This window comes from Aptenodytes patagonicus, chromosome 7 (assembly GCF_965638725.1).
Source record: "Aptenodytes patagonicus chromosome 7, bAptPat1.pri.cur, whole genome shotgun sequence".
Lineage (NCBI taxonomy): Eukaryota > Metazoa > Chordata > Aves > Sphenisciformes > Spheniscidae > Aptenodytes > Aptenodytes patagonicus.
The window spans coordinates 71,945,419-71,962,583 of NC_134955.1; the positions used below are offsets into that span (position 1 = coordinate 71,945,419).

General features: G+C 43.3%; 1 protein-coding gene across 1 annotated transcript in view; it reads left to right on the top strand.

Annotated features, from left to right (window-relative positions):
- The window catches only part of MDGA2 (MAM domain containing glycosylphosphatidylinositol anchor 2), a 397,387-nt gene that overhangs the window by 292,610 nt on the left and 87,612 nt on the right, over positions 1-17,165 (top strand). The gene's annotated exons all lie outside the window — the stretch shown is intronic.

Below are 17,165 nucleotides of genomic sequence, written 5' to 3' on the forward strand. Positions count from 1 at the left end.
GCTGTAGTACTAATACCCATGGAAGTTAATTGAAATCACCCTGTGCACTGCTTCCTCAGTGACATCCCTCCTCCAGCCATGTGTGTCCATCAGCTCTGTGGTGCAGTGTTAGGGGATGCAGCATTAGGGGATGCAGCATTAGGGCATACATCTGGGAAAGGATCTGGGATTTTTGTTCAAGAGCTGGAAAAACTGCCTTGCTATGTGAGACTTGAAAAGCTAATTCTATTTAATTTAGTCAAGAAAATAAAATACATGAATAGATTGTACTTTATATATAACTTTTTGAGTATACAATTTCCGAAAGCAAGTAGAGGAAGATCCAGAAATGAAATGTATTTTTTTAATCACTTGGACATCTGAAATATGGTTGTGGAGTCATGTTCATTGTCAGAAATCTTTAAATTGAGCTAGGATGTCTTCTGTAAAAGTCTGTATCTTCCAGTCCAGAGTCGAGTTACGGGTCTCCTGTGAAAATACTGGAGTTAAATTCTGGAGGCATGGGGCCACAGCAGCTACTTGCAATTGTCCCTTCTGTTGTTGAATCCCTTGGATCTCAGAACACGTCCAGATAGTCTGTAGACTCAAGGGTCCCAGAGTATTTCATGCATCTAAATATTTCAGCTACACATAAACAAAAAACCTCAACTCCCATTGAGCAGTCATGCGGGCGAGATGGATCCAACGCTATGAATGACCTCTGCCTATGTTAAGCCTCCCAAAGTAGTTAATACGCACTCTGTTCTAGTGATTCTGGGTGTAGATGCCTCTGTATCATTCGTTTCCTCTTTGTCAATATAAACTGATGTGTTAGTGATTAAGTTCAGCCAAGGCATTATTGCGTCGTCGTTAATCATGCCTACATCTGTCATAGAAGTCATTAGAAAGAACCTGTCGCAGCTATTTTTATACCCCATTTAATTTTCATGCAGGCATTGCATTTTAATTCTTGTAATGTATCTTCACAATGATAAAAATTTGCATATCTTCATTCACTGAAGAGGATCTATTAGCCAGAGCACAAATAAAATGCTATTGCTGCCACAGGGGTTTCTGTAGGAATCGGATTCCAATGACCGTGTATTTATGCCTACATACGTGTACTACATTAAAAGGAATCGCTTCACAGGTAGAATTACTACCCTGGACAATTCTAATTTGTTGGAAATTAAAGATAAGTGGTTGATTCTGGCTGCTACATGACATAAATTACTAGCAAATTGCTCTGTAAGGTTTCATTATAAAGTACATGCTGTTGTGAATGATTTGCTGCTTTAGTCCTGAAGTTTTATTTGTGTGCCAGCGCTTGAAGGACAATCGCAGAACTTAACTTTTGTTTAAAGTCATACAAATCTAGAATTGATGCTATTTACTTGTCTTAATTGGCCTTTCAAGTCGTCTTTCATTTACGTTTATCCAAAAGGCAAGCACAGGGCACTTTTCAAAAGGCACTTGTTGAAATATGTTAGGATCTTGTATTAATGCTGCAGAGTATTTTTAGTAAATGCAAAGCAACATTAGCTTCATGGAGCTTTTCCTGGGCTGGTGTAAAGCACTGTAGCGTTACTGGCTTTAGCTGAGCAATAACAATGCTTGAATGTAGCTCCTGTGAGAATAATAGCTCTGAAATGTGATGATAGTTCCAACAGGAAGAGTTTATATTCATGGATTGTTAAGGCCGGAAAAAATCTTCATCACCATCTGTGTAAAAGTTCTCTTGGCAAATCTGGTTTTAAACACTATTCCACTACGCACCATCAAATCATTCTGTGGCTAGTGAGTTGCACTGAAATTTGAAGGCTTTGGCCATCATCTTAACTTCAGTGAGCAGCAACCATCCTCCCAGTATCTGAGTGCAGAATAACTCAGGTACCTCTCACAGGCAGCTTTATATTTTGGGGATTTATCCAAAATGCAGGAATCATTTTTCCTACTCCATAGCCTGTTCCTTTGCTGTTTCTTTTTTGGCCCAGGATGGTAAGGGGGAACTCAAGGGAGAAAGAGAGCCTCAATCATCTGTCTGCTCAGATGGCCAGAGATATAAATGTAATAGATCTGGCATCGCCTCTCTGCTCTGAGCTGTAGGAGGTATTGAATCGCAGAGGCAAAGTAGAAATAACCCAGTGCTGCACTGTCCCTTGCCTGGGATGACGCCCTTGCATTGCACACTTGTGCTGTATTGGCCTCAAATCCAGTCCTGTTGCTGTTACAGCAGCTTCCCTAGTTGTCTCCCTGCTGTAGGCATCCTGAACGGTCTTGTGTGGTTGGTAAGAGCTTGAGTTGGGTGCTGCTCCTTGCTCTGAGCGACCCCCTTGATTTCAAGCCTTCAGTGGATACAGTCACCAAGGTCAAGGACTCACTCAGCAAGCAGCAGGCTGGCAAGACTGCAAAGAAAATGCACCCGTTCAGGGGCGCGTGCAAGGGAGAAAAAGAAATAAGGGAGCCCATGGTGGGAGCACTGACAGAGCAGCCCACGCCACCGGTCATTTGTGCTACAGCAGCATCGGGGAGCTCTGCGCACTGACCAGCGATCATGCTATGGTATCATGGTAATGCTGTGAAAAAAAAAGTGTTTCCAAAGTTTGTGGGATCTGATGGAAGAGGATGGTTTTGTTACAAGAGCTAGAAGATCTTTATTCTTTCATGAAAGACATAGTCATCAGGAGATGGCCTTTCTGCAAATTTCTGTTTAAAAGAGGGTGACTTCCTCCTTATTGTTTTGTAGCCTGAGATTTCTACTGAAGCATCTAATATTTCTGAAGAACTTCAATCAAAAATACAAGAGCATAGAGCAGGAAGACCTTTAATTAACCGAAATATGCTTGGGCTTCTCTGACTGAAATAAAGGAAATCATATATATTGACAGAGCTTCCTTTTACTGAAGGACCAGATGGTGACCAGAAAAATAATTTAGTAAAAAAAAAAAAAAATGATTCAGTGTGAGTATTGGTGATGGTGGTTCCAAAGCCTGCCTTTGTCCTAAATGGATTTGCGTCTGTGCTGAATTCGGGATGCAGGCATGGGGCACAGCCAAAGATTTATTGGCTGTACAGCACTGCGCATAGCAAAACGGCTCCCCGTTGGCACGTTGCTTCTTTGCACCGTGCATATTTGTGATGTATGCCGTAACTTCCCCCATTTGTGCCGTTTCTTAGCGCTTGCTTTTCAGAGGGGTGGTTTCTGGGGAGGGCTGTTGGGCAGGGCGTCCTCCTCTCTGCTCTGTACGTGTTGTTCGATATCATAGGGCCCGATCCTGCAAATGGTGAGGTGCTTCTTGTGGGACTGGGTGGCCTAAAAAATTGATTTTGCTGCTAAATATTTCAAGGGAACTGGTATGAGTCACTTCAGGAAGGAGCGAGGGTGTAGCGTACCTGTCTGGATCGCTAAGGGACGAGAGCTGAGCACCCCAGTTCAAAGGCACCAGGCAGAGGAAGGCCTTTTTCAATATTTAAAATTAGGCTTTTAAGAAGGTTGCTTGATACGGCAGATAGCAAATACTAAGTGAATATTAGATGTTATTTGGGTATGTAAGTGCTAAAGTGTGTTAAAGTTTTCTTTAACCTTTCATGTGGTGGTTTTCTTTAACCACCGTGAAAATTCTTCCTTGCAATTAAATACTAGGAGGTTTTTGATTGAAGCAGTATAATATCTAACAGTGAAATATTTAAATCTTGTAGTTATTTTCCAGATTACTTTTATGGAGACAAATAATATGTGTGTATTTGGGGTCTCTTCATTCTAAAATTAACACTTTTACATAGACTACCTGAATGTTTATATAATTATCTCTTAGAAAAGCATATAGGAATTAATAGGAGTTAAACCAATATGTTTTGATAAACATTACCTGCTATTTCCATTAGTTCCTTTATGTGAGTTTGGTTGGTTTGTTTGTTTGTTTTTCAGCTTTTATCTTAACCTACCTAAAAAAAATTCTGGAAGAGAAATATTAACTTAACTTCAAAAGTCAAAAAAACATTTTTAAAAAGTCACACTTTTGCAAGACTTGATAGGCCTTTTCTCGCAAGGTTTTCTGAGAATATAGCTCTGAAATATTATGATGAATTGGCCCCAGAAGGAGAAGCAGAGACCTTTCTGGTCTTTGCAAGGCAGCAGGGTTTGGGGGGGGGTTCTGGGGTCTGAAGGGCACATCCCATAGAGCAGGGAAAATAAGTAAATAGAGCGCAGGAAATGGAGAGAGACAGCAAGTCTGGTACTAAAATAATAACAGTTCCCATGTCTAATCAGGTAGTTATGTTGCCAGTTTCTTTAAAGTCACATTGAATCTTGAGTTTCTCCCCAACCGAGGAGCTTGTATTCACTGATTAAATATCCAGGAGGCCTGTGAAGGGATTTGAATAGGGGAAACAATATAGTTTTATCAGCAGGGAAGGGGATGATTTGATCAACAGTGGTTTGGGTAGGGGTGGTCTGGAGGAATGAGATGTGACGAGACCCCACCGAGATGCAATAGAAGACTGGTTCTGGTAGGACTCCTTGTAGATGTTGCTTTGAGTTGATCTCCGCGTAGGTCAGCCCTTTGGTAACTGCGGGAAGTCTGCTCCAGGGAGAAGGAGAGACAGATATGGAAATCTTACCCCTGTATCTGAATTTAAAACAAGCTTCCTGGGGTTTGACAGATCTTCAGTGCAATTTTTTTTTCACAACTTGTTCATCCGCTTCTAAAACAAATGTCCTGATTTATGACCGTCAGCTGCTTGTGGGGAGCAGCTCCGAGCAGAGGCAACTCCCATGGCTTGCAGCCACGCACAGCGCGATGGCTACTCGGAACGGGGACATAACAGCTTTTGTTTGGCATCGCAGCGTTGTTGTGGGATTGCAGTCTCTTTTATGGGTCCATAAAACACTTTGAGACCAAGTGCATGGCTAGCAAAACTAAATACAACTCAGACCGACCTGCAAAGTTGGCAGATGATGTTTGTGTGCAATATCTCTTCAGCTGAAAAACGCTTTAAAATAAGTGCAGAGTTTTTCCCAGCTAGCTCTCTGCAAAGCGTGCAGGCTGCAAGGGTGTCACCAGTGGGTCCCTGCTGCTCCAGAGACGGTCCTCGGTCCTGAGGAGGGGAGAGACAAATTTGGGTGCCACGACTTGCCTGTGCAGAGGGAGGGACAGCTGTTAAGGGTTAAGGCACTGCTTCCTTCATGGTGTCTTGTAAGTTAAAAAGTGTTGCCGTGGTCTTGTTCAAGATTTATATTTTCAGACATTACAATTTTCATTTCCCAAAATACAAGGAATAGCAGCACAACCCATAAAAAATCATCAGCAGAGTAGACTCTATTGAAAGGTTGCGGATTATGCCCGTTTCATGGCTTTTCAAAGCAGCTCATCATTATTTAACAATCACATTCTCGCTAGAGCTAGTCAAATAAAGCAAATAATCATTTGCAGATATGTGGGAAAATTAATGTTGCAGCTTTACTCCTAAGTTATTTCTTCTTTGTTTACTCATTTGAATATTTTTCACTTGCAAAAGTTTCACGTGTTTTAGCACAAATATTTAATCTTATAAAACTCAGAGCTGCTGTGTGATGCTTGTGGCTTGTTCAGTATTTTCAGAAAATGTACTGTCCTGTCAAGAAGCCAAACCAGGACAGAGGCATCAGCCAGGAAAATCCCAGCAAATGTCTACAGCCAGCGGATGCGATTTGAACAGCAAAATCAAAGTTATCAAATTCTTGAAAGTGGTGACTAGGCGTCTGCAAACCACGCACTAACATGTGCTGTTGCAGGCAATGGAAAAAAAATGTATACATATATGGAAATCTACCTAACTCAAAATCCATCTAACTTAAAATTTAGACCTTGTTAGATCTGAAATTTAGATTAGCTGGAAAAATTTAGATTCCATCGAAATCTAAGTCTGGTGCCTGCTGTCCCCTGTCTGGATGAAGTGTGAGAGTCGATCTCAGTCCTATGGATAAGGCGACGTGCAATGCTTTGTGTGTCAGGAATAAAAAACAAGTTGTGTCAAGTCTTCTGACTTCTTTGTGCAGGTGTTGACTGCGTCCAGGAGGAGAGATCGCCTTCTCCCTGCGCTAAATGGAGCTAACCAAAATTATCCACTGCATGTCTCTGTAAAAATGGCCCTGAATGGTAATACGTGTTTTTGGCTTGCAGCTCTATTGGGAGCACTCCCTGGTGCTTTGGGGGGCTCGCGGCTCACTCTTATCTGGAATTCAGCTCTGCCAGACGTCCCCCGTGAGGTACCTCCTCCTGGACGCTGGCTGGAAGTTGGGACAAGAGTGATAAATTTAAGAGATGTCCTTTTTCTTGCTGATTTTGCCCTGTTACATCCTCTAGGATGTCAGACAGGTTTCGTGTGACATCGTGGTGTCAGTGCAGCTTCCCCACCCAGGCTGCTGTTATTTCAGTTTTAGTATATTAAACGGAGTCTGAAAGGCACCTAAAAAGGCACCTGCCGGTGATTTGTGCCTCGTGTGACCTTTCGCTGCTGTGAGCTCAGGCCTCCTCTTTCACCTTTCCAGCTCTCGCTGGATGCCATCCCCACGTGCCTTGTCTAATTTACACCGTTAAGAGTCCTGGAGCAGAAAACGGCGAGTTTTGTGCTGTGAGAATCTGTTGTTAGACCCGCTCCACAGAAGTGTTCAAGCATTCAGTAACAAAGAAAGCCACTATTGGTTTTAACCAAAATCTTCTGAAAACTAATTAGAAACTGATGAGCTTCAGCGGATTCTGGCTTTCTAAGAAGAAAATAGCAGTTTGATGAAAAAGAAAATTATTTAGGGAAAGTCAATTTTCCATTCAGATCTTTTAAAGACAGTTCTTGTTGACCACTACCGATGAAAACTGCTATTTAACATTAATTTTACAATGGGGGGGGGAGGGGAAAGGTAGTTGATACGTGCACCATCGTGTTTCTCTGGAAGGAGTTAGATTCAGGAGGTTCCCCATTTTCATATATTATTTCCCCCCGTACAAGGCACCCTGAAGGAGCCTAGGAGATACTGCATCGCCCTTAAATTGCATCTTGGGCAGAGCGTTTCCCGTCCCTGACCTTCTTCGCAGCGAGGAAGCATGTGAATGTGCTCCCTACCCTTTTGGGGTGAGAGCTAAGCAGTTCTCTCTGCCTCCAGAATTGCTGGAAGGGCATTTGTTCAAAGGCTTAACTTATTCGTCAATTAAAGCATCCTCTGCGAGCGACAGTAAGTATCCTCTGCAGTTCAGCTTCATTAGGAGAAAAAGCTACTTTTTTCTTTAAAAAAAAAAAAAAAGCTAGAGAATAAAAGTAGATTTTTATTTGTCTGACCCTTTGTACACGGGTAGGGCTGATAAATTTACTGCTATAACCTAAAATAAATAGATCCAATTACCCGAGTGACTGCAATATAATCCTCCGCTTCCTCCTCCCGGCTTGCAGAGATCCGTGCGTGCTAAGGCAATGCACACCTCTTGTTCTCCTTTTTCCAGAGTAATTACTGCTTATAAACTGAATTTGGCAACACGGAGCATTGCTAGGCTCGGAGGAAAATGTTTTTGTACTTGTTAGTGCTGTCATATTTCATTTATTAGCATGTTATCAGATAGTTGTAATCACTGTCGTGGCGGTGTCATGCTGTGTGGATGGCAGCCGTCTTGCTCTGTGAAACGGGTCCTGCCCCGAAGAGTTTGCAATGGGAATGCAACCAAGGGAGAGGAATGCAGATGGACGTGGGTGCCCGGAGAGACGGACCTGACGGCGAACCAGAAGTGCTGGCACAGCCGATGCAGGGCTCTGCATACTCACTGCCAAGTTTGCAGGATTTTAGTTATCTACTTAGTTTTCTAAGTTATCTATTTAGTTTTCTAGGTTTGTTTGGGTTCTTTCAAGTTTAAATGTTGGTGATTTATTAATTTATTTAAAGATATACCTATTTTTTTATATTAACCAGATCATATTGTAGTGAAAATATACCTGGAATAGTTCTACCACAGGCAACAATCTTCCCTTTTCCTTTTTGTTTCCAAATAAAGATTTTAAAAATATTTTTCAATAGTCTCACAACAAGAAAAGGATCTCTGAAAACTACTTCACGAGGATTTCTGGGAAAGAAAACAGAAATTGAACAAGAGCTTGGGGCAGATGCTCAGCTGGCATCTGTAGCTGTATCTCTGATGAAACCCACAGCGCCCTGGCTATTCCTGCCAACCAGGCACTCGCTCTGAGTACTGAGATGTTTCCTATGTAAAAATTGTTTTCCAAGGACTGATGGGAATACAGGAATTTGTGGTAGGTATGGATTTTAAAAAAATTGCCTGTTAGGTATTTTTCAAGTGCCAGTGGAATATTGTAAAAGCACTGTAAATATGGTGGATGTTCCCTTCTCCATTTGCTGGTCTAGGTGCTGCCTATCCTAATTAACTCTAATTATCAAAGGTGTGCTTCAGAAAGACAGCTCATTTACCACTATTCTGCACGACGGTATTAGTCCCATAGGTAGTGAGGAGCACCGGAGGTCCCCAGCAGCACGTCCCCTCCCTTCCCTAGCACTGCTCCTGCCTGACCACGCCGAGGAGAAACGCCGAGGCTCAGTGGTTGTCCCTTGGTCCAAAAAGTTCAGAAAACTTCGGTGGAGTCGCATCTGGAAAGCGAATTTCCGTGCAAATAGGGATTCCCCTTGGCATGCCGCGGGTCGTTTTCTCTGCACAGGGCTGGTTTGTGAATGCACGGTTCCAGGTTGGTTTTCCAATTCTATTTTAATTTACAGGTAGATGTGCAAATGATTTTTTCTATTTCCAGACCTAACGTTTTAATTTCACTTAAATAAATCCGTTACCCAAGGTTGTAATATCTGTATCTGAGCTTTGCCTGGAAAATTACTGTTGTCATTGTCACGGGGATCGCAATCATTATGTACTCGAGTTTCCTAAAACTCTCTGGCCATCCAGTCTGGTCTTCTCTGTGTCCTGGCCATCAGGTTTCACTAAGTCACCTCAGCATCCAACTCAGTAGCTAAGTAAAACTGCAAATTTGACTACAGTATAGATTCCAGAAATATATGAATTCTGAAGCATACTTTTACAATCTGGTCGAATTCCTTTGAATTTTCTGCCTCATTAAAAGACAGAGCAAGATCTGTAAGGCCAGCACTGTAAGAAGTTTCCCATTGCCTCAAAAGAGTATTTTCATGATTCATTTTTTGCCTAACTCTTCAGCATTATCAGGATCCCCCAACTTCTTCACGAAATAGAGCCTATGCTTTATTTTTTTCATTTATTTAAGTATATATGCACTTGTTTTCCGCAGGACTGTGTGGGAACCAAGAAAATATTATGTCCCATAATCTCAATTCTGCCACCAAACCCCACACTAGTTAGCTTTAAACCGTAATGCTTTTTATAGTTTATGGGGCTTATTATTATTTTTTCAAATGTGTGCATATTTGATTTTTATTTATCTAGAAAGATACAGTGTTTGTTTAGCTTTAAAAAGATACAGGCAGACTGGGGTTGAGGTGGTCCATTATCCACCTACTTCTGGAAGTTGTTGGAGGCGTTTTCATGGAGATCGTGCCCTGCCTATATAAAGGGATAACAGCAGCTGTAAAGCACTTAAGAGTTGTAAAGACTAAATAATTTACCTGTCTAGACTTGTGTCGTGCTTCCACCATTCTCATATCTGAGAGCATTTTTATATGGCACCGAGAGAGGTCTGGATCATATAGTCTTTGCGGTGCCCGAAGCAAAGGCAGCTCTCCAGCAGCCCCTAACAGAGCAGACGGGCAGGCGAGGGTGCTTCTCCTTCCCCTGCCTGCTGGGGAAAGGGTCTTGGGGTTTGGGGGGGTTTGGGGGGTTCATCATCGGAGAAGCATGGCGGAGGAGGGCTGGCAGGGTGGATGCTGCAGGCAGAGCTGCCGTCTGCTCCCAGCCACGCTGCTTGGCGCATCCTTTGCCATCAGAGGGTTTTTAGTGGGCAGTTCATTTTAGCAGAGCCGGGTCGAGAGCAGTTTAATGGTCCCAGTTGAGTATTTATACAAATCCCTTGGAAGGGAGCACTGCTGGAGCGGGTATGCTCTCCAGCCCTTGCCGTCGGTCTGGCTGCTTCTCCACGGCAGCCAGGAAGCCGATTTGAATTTGTTTTTCGGTCTTGTTTTGTTTTCTACTGCATTAAATAAAACCAAGTCAGGACCTGGAGAGCTTAAAGTGCCATTTTATTTTAGTTTTCAATTGCATATGAAAATAATCCTCAGAATAGCTGGAGGTGCCCGGAAAGAACAGCTGGAGGATGGAGAGATGTGGAAATAACGACTGCGGAGGGGTGGAAATTGTGTAAGGCTTTGCCAGCATCATAATGAGTCCTGCAGTGCAGATGAATAGAGCGATCTTTCCCCAGCATGTTTCAGCATCCAATGATCTGCTGGAGGCTGTATTCCCACCACCGGTTTTAACAGCCACTCGTAGGCGTATCGTGCCCGGCCGGGTCTGACTCTGTTCTGACTTAAACCTCCAGAACAAAAAATGGCAATGAGTTGTCCAAATGGCTGCAGTACTTTGTCTAAAGGAATAGTTCCTGACATTGGCTTTAAACCTGCTGCACGATAGCTTCACTGGGTCTCTTTCAGTTAGCTCCAGATGTCGCCGGCTGTTTGCACCGTTAATGAACACTGAGCTGTTTTCAGAGAAATATCCACAGCAGCTCCAAGATCTCCTTCCTGAAAGGCTCCACTTGATTAGGCTCCATTAGATTGGACTTCATTAGGAACTGGGTTTTCCTTTGCAACTGATGAATTAATTACGTGCGTGGTTTTTATTACCAGTTTACTCAATATCGCAGTATTCTTCTGCAGTTGCTCTTAGCCAGATTCAGATTTAAATCCCCAGCGATGCCCCCAGCGTTGCAGTCTGCCGTACTGCCCGTGAAGGGGAGCACCATGTGTCTTCGGGTGTCTTTGGGAGCCCACACCAACATCTGATGACATCCCAGGTACTGTGAACTCAGCAGCTCTTCTTTCCCTGTATCTCCTGTCTTCAAGTCTTTTACTTATACACAAGAAGACCCCCCCCACCCGCACCTGTGCACCCTAATCCGTGGGAGCTTTTGGGGGGGGGGTTAAGAGTTTTTGCTGAGGTACCTTGTTACAATTAGAAGCAGGGGGGGAAGGCAAAATAGAGCTTTACTGCCAAGTCTGCTGTCTGCTACGGGGGCTCCAGGAGTGCGGCTTCTCTGAGCAGCTTTGCCGAGGAAGTCTGCAGAGCTGTATATCAAATGAAAGTGCACAGACTTCCTTTATTTTTAGGTTGAGAACAAATGGTATTGGAGGAGGGTAAAACCTATTAAAATATTTGAATGGTGTTATATATGTTATATTGACTCTGTTGATCTATAACAAGCACATATCAGACAGCAGACTTCCATGCATCTAATTCTGGTGTATTTACACATCTATATTAATGAATAATTTTTTTGTTATAAAAGCACACAGACCCCATTGACAACAACATAATATGTATTATCTACTTTGTAACCTCTAAAATACTGGCTGATGTGGCCCGGGAGATGAAGTGCTGCCTCTGCTGGAAGTTGAAGAAATGCCACACAATTTTCCTGAGAGCAGTCTTCAGAGCCTGGACATGATATATCAGAGGCACAGGCGTAGACACAAAAACAATAAAATTGACTGCCTAGCCCAAGCCTTCATTACCAGGCAGGATACAAATCCTAGCAAGTAACTTTCCCTCACAGGCAAACGTGCCCTCAATAACTTAAAAAAAAAAAGAAAAGGAAAGGAGAAAGGCTGCCTTTTTAAGCTAGAATGACTCTGACTTTCCACTGCACATCCCTCAGGCAATAAAATAATTTGCAGTATGTTTCAATCAGATATTGGAATCAGCGCTTGCTTAAATCATCTTGGCTTCGCTGGCATTTTAAATACGCAGTGGTTTAGCACCGTTCCCCGACTGGGAGGGTGTGAGTCCCACCTCCCGCATCGCCCGGTCCATCACGGGCTGGTCTGCAAGGCAGCGGTGTGGTCCCCTGCCCACCTAGACCCTCAGCCCCCGATAAGATGGTGTCACCTGACCTGATTTATCATTTACTGGTCTTGTTTTCTGTGGTGCAAATCCTACTCCAAGACTATTTAAAGGTTACTCCTTCTCTGTAGCTGACACAGGTTGTTGTTAGAATAACATTCCTATTGGGTCAATCAAATAAAAAGTGACCACAAATACAACAGAAACTGAAGCAGAGGCATCAGCTTTTCATATTCATTCCTGTTGCTAGAGCTGGGAGAGAGAAACTAATTATTTTGCTTAGGCTAGAATGCAAATTGGAGAAACCAAATCAGCAGGTAAAGTCTCTGCTGAAGGCCACACATTCAAAATAAATTCAGTGAACGGTATGTTTTCTCCGTAACAGATCTTACAATAAAGACCATGATATGATCTGCACCATGAAGAGCAGCTGTCTGGTTTAAAACAAACAAGCATCCTTGCTGTCATTTCTCTTTATAGCTAGGGAGCCTTCATTTTCCATTTTATAATCCTTAAGACGTGAATGTACTTAGGCTAAAAAATTCATTAAACATTAATATAAAGCCTGTTTTAACTTCAGACTGTTTGCTTCCCAAAGATAATTGTTTAAGAGAATGAACTGTACTCCCTTTGCGGCTTTTCCATATATTTTTCAAAAACTAATACTAGAATTATGAAAGATAGGAATAAGTACAGCAAAGTAAATTAAATCAAATTTCTAAAGCCTTGGGGAAGAGCTAATGCAAATGAATTAAACACATATAAGTTCCAAACAGCTACAGAGTAAGTTTCCTTCTGAGCATCGTTACTCTCAGAAGATGCCTGAGACACTAGCACCTTCGCTAGCTGTGAAGTCACTATCTTGTAAAAACAAAAAACAGAAAAATAAACTGTTAGCTCTGGCTACTGTCATATATTGTAGTTTTTATCATCCCTTTCCTTTTCCATTAAAGTTATTACCTGCAAAAGTGTAACTCTGAAATGAGCAACCAAAGTCAATTGTCTTTTTCTGTCACTGTGCATCATCTGTTCATGAATAGATGGAAATTCTGTATTTTAAAGACTATTTTGACCTTAAAGGCAGAGGAAACTTTCATTTAAAAGCTATTTATAAGGCTAAAGTATCTTATAAGTAAATAAACCAGGGGAAGAAGAAAGAGGGGACTGAATACCGTTATGTGCTAAAAGTCATTAAAGCAGAGCTGCCACGGGGAGGTGAACGGAAAATTATTGTTCACTGAATATGGTGCATCAAATGGAAACAGCAAAACAAACAAAAGAAGAGGACATTATTACAAATTATAGACAAGTTTTGATGTTCAAACATTAAATGTGGTTATAAGTGATGGGAGAAGATGATAGCAAAGTCATCCGTTGAAGGCTATTTAACACATCACACACACAGCTTTCAGAAAGTTCCTGTCCCAAAGTTCTCCGGTGCCCTCTGTGCTCCCCCTCTCCCCCAGGCACGCAGGACCAGTGGAGGGTGCTGGGCCAGGAGGGTCTCCAGTCAGATGCTGTTTGAGCATCCTTATGCTGTATTATTTTACAGGCTAATCTGTGTCTGGCTCAAAGTTGGTGATAATTTTACCTGGATTTAAAAGTATATTATGGTGCTGGCTGCGAGGGTAAAGGCAATAGGGCTGAAGAGGTTACGGATATGGAATTATCACAGCTGATATGGAAAGAAAACCCAGAGGGCTTACTTCTCAGGGCGGAGAAATGGCTGGACGATAGTAAATATTAGTAAATTTGATTAGTAATTTCTCTGATATCCGTTACATATCATGATTTAGAAGGTATTTGGAAAGTACGAACAATTGTAAGACCGGGTGGTTAGAGGAAAATATGAGAATCTGTGAAAGGCAGATCAGGCTTGGCTAGCTAAACAGCTCTCCCTTAGAAGAAAGCTGAGATCTGGCTCATTTTCTTTCCCAAGAATAACTCTTAATCTTTAAGCCAACAATTCCCTGCAAAGCTACTGCCTTGGGAAACTATTAGTGAAGCAGAATAAGGTGGAGAAATTGTTCAGTGAGAGCAGATGACAACACTATTGGGCTGTGTTGAAAGGGCAAACATCAGGCTGGAGAAAGAGACCAGTGGAATTTGTTATGAATTTATCTTCTTTTGTATTTTTTATTCTGTACCTGGGCAGAAAGAATAGTCACGCTGTGATGAAATTTTCTGATGACACAAAATTGGGGGATATTATCAATGGAAAGAAGGCTTGCGGTATTGAGAATTTAGGATTTCTGGTCTTTCATTTGCAGTTACCTGTGGCTGTACTGCAGTCCGTGTACCAGTTAAGAATCTGGCTTCAAAATTAGACAAAGCCATACGATATTTAATCTACAAAGAGGAAAGGTTAGGCTGGGATCGATGGGGTTTTGAATCGGCAGTTGCCACATCATCTCTTCTTCATCAGTCATTTTTTTGCGAATCTCAGTCAGGGGCAATTGTCCTCAGAGTTCGTATCAGCCATTTCATCATCCTGTACCACTGAGCCCCCTATCCCACCCCGGTGCTATTCACCGCTTCTGCCGCTCTGCTCGCCTTGCTGCCAAGTCGTGGTGGTCCTCTCCCAGTAATTCCAAACCTGGATCATGATAAATGGTGATTATTGCAATGGGCTACAAATACAATAGCTGGATGTCATGAGCTCTAAGCAACGTTGTCTTAATATGACAGTCTCCAAAATTTACCTTAATTTCAAGTACTCTGTGTTTCGCTGGATTCTTGTCTAAGCAAGAGATGGTAGGCAGCAGTACGTGTGCAAGCATGGTTCCTAATTTACAGGAGCTGAGGGAATCAGCTCATATAATTCCATATAATGGAATTATAGCTTCCATTATGTAGGGAATTAAATATAAAGAGTCTGAAGGTTATTGGTACCTGTGATGGAGATACCAACAAATGAAGGACCTGAGGACAAGATGCTCTCGGAGAGATAATGGTAAAAGAGGGCTCCTTCTGAAAGGAGCACGGCATGGACTCTGAAGATCATTCTCTTGCAGAGCTCGTCACGGATTTTATATTTTTATGTTTTATGTCTGTAAGACAGCTCTTTTAATATGGATGCAAAGATTTCATGTACCTTACTGGCACAGGAGGCTTTCAGGATTTCTTCTTTCTCATGCGCTAAAAAATGAGCTGTGTTTTTTAAAGAGCCAGGATGTCTTGTCAGTCACTGTTTTGCATCTAATTGCAAACACATGCACGTTTTTCATGCACGTTACCTGATCTAAATAGCTGTGCTGACAATAGCTGAGTAACAACATTATTCTTTCCAGGTTGCCCTTATTCTTCTGCAATGATTAAGTTATCAAAACGCAAATGGGAGTTTGAAGTTAGGTTTTTGCATACACTGTATGTTGGCTATATTTTATTTATTTTGTATTTTGCTGGAATCAAAAGTCTGTCAGAGTTTGTAGTTGCGAATCTAAATTATTTAAAATGCAGTTTACTTCAAATTATGGGAAAATGGCCCATTCTGTGCTTACTGGTATATCAAAACTACCACCTGAGTGGATAGAAAAGATTAACATATAGAACCATAGAATCAGAGAATAGTTTGGGTTGGAAGGGACCTCTCAAGGTCTTCTAGTCCAACCCCCCTGCTGTGGGCAGGGACATCTTCCACTAGATCAGGTTGCTCAGAGCCCCGTCCAACCTGACCTGGAATGTTTCCAGGGATGGGGCATCCACCACCTCTCTGGGCAACCTGGGCCAGTGTTTCACCACCCTCAGTGTCAAAAATTTCTTCTTAGATCTAGTCTAAATCTACCCCCCTTTAGTTTAAAGCCATTCCCCCTTGTCCTGTCGCAACAGGCCCTGCTAAAAAGCCTGCCGCCACCTTTTTTATAAGCCCCCTTTAAGTACTGATAGGCTGCAAGAAGGTCTCCCTGAAGCCTTCTCTTCTCCAGGCTGAACAACCCCAACTCTCTCAGCCTTTCTTCATAGCAGAGGTGTTCCAGCCCCCTGATCATTTTCGTGGCCCTCCTCTGGACCCGCTCCAACAGCTCTGTGTCTTTCTTGTGCTGAGGGATCCAGAGCTGGACGCAGTGCTGCAGGTGGGGTCTCACCAGAGCAGAGCAGAGGGGCAGAATCCCCTCCCTCGACCTGCTGGCCACGCTGCTTTGGATGCAGCCCAGGAGATGATCGGCCTTCTGGGCTGCGAGCGCACATTGCCGGCTCATGTCCAGCTTTTCACCCACCAGTCCCCCCAAGTCCTTCTCGGCAGGGCTGCTCTCCATCCCTTCATCCCCCAGCCTGGATTGATACCGGGGGTTGCCCCGACCCAGGGGCAGGGCCTTGCACTTGGCCTTGTTAAACCTCATGAGGTTCACACGGGCCCACTTCTCCAGCTTGTCCAGGTCCCTCTGGATGGCATCCCGTCCCTCTGGCGTGTCGACCGCACCGCTCAGCTTGGTGTCATCTGCAAACTTGCTGAGGGTGCACTCAATCCCACTGTCTATGTCATTGATGAAGATATTAAACAATACCGGTCCCAATATGGACCCCTGCGGGATGCCACTTGTCACCAATCTCCATCTGGACATTGAGCCCTTGACCACTACCCTCTGGATGCGACCATCTAACCAATTCCTCACCCACCGGACAGTCCACCCATCAAATCCGTACCTCTCCAGTTTAGAGAGAAGGGTGTTGTGGGGGACCATGTCAAAGGCCTTACAGAGGTCCAGACAGACGACATCTGTAGCCCTTCCCGTGTCCCCTGATGTAGTCACTCCATCCTAGAAGGCCACTAGGTTGGTCAGGCAGGACTTGCCCTTGGTGAAGCCATGCTGGCTGTCTCGAATCACCTCCCTGTCCTCCGTGTGTCTTAGCAGAGCTTCCAGGAGGATCTGTTCCATGATCTTCCCAGGCACAGAGGTGAGGCTGACTGGCCTGTAGTTCCCCGGGTCTTCCTTGTTTCCCTTTTTAAAAATGGGGGTTATGTTTCTCCTTTTCCAGTCAGTGGGAACTTCACCGGACTGCCACGACTTCTCAAATAGGATTGATAGTGGCTTAGCAACTATATGATTATATATTTGTTGAAGCCTGAAGGCAGCTGCAGGGATGGGGTGTGGAGCGGTGTCTGTGCTGCTTCATCGATCCATCCATCCATCTTCTGCCACTGCAAAGTTAGGTCCCCCACTGAACACAGAATCACTG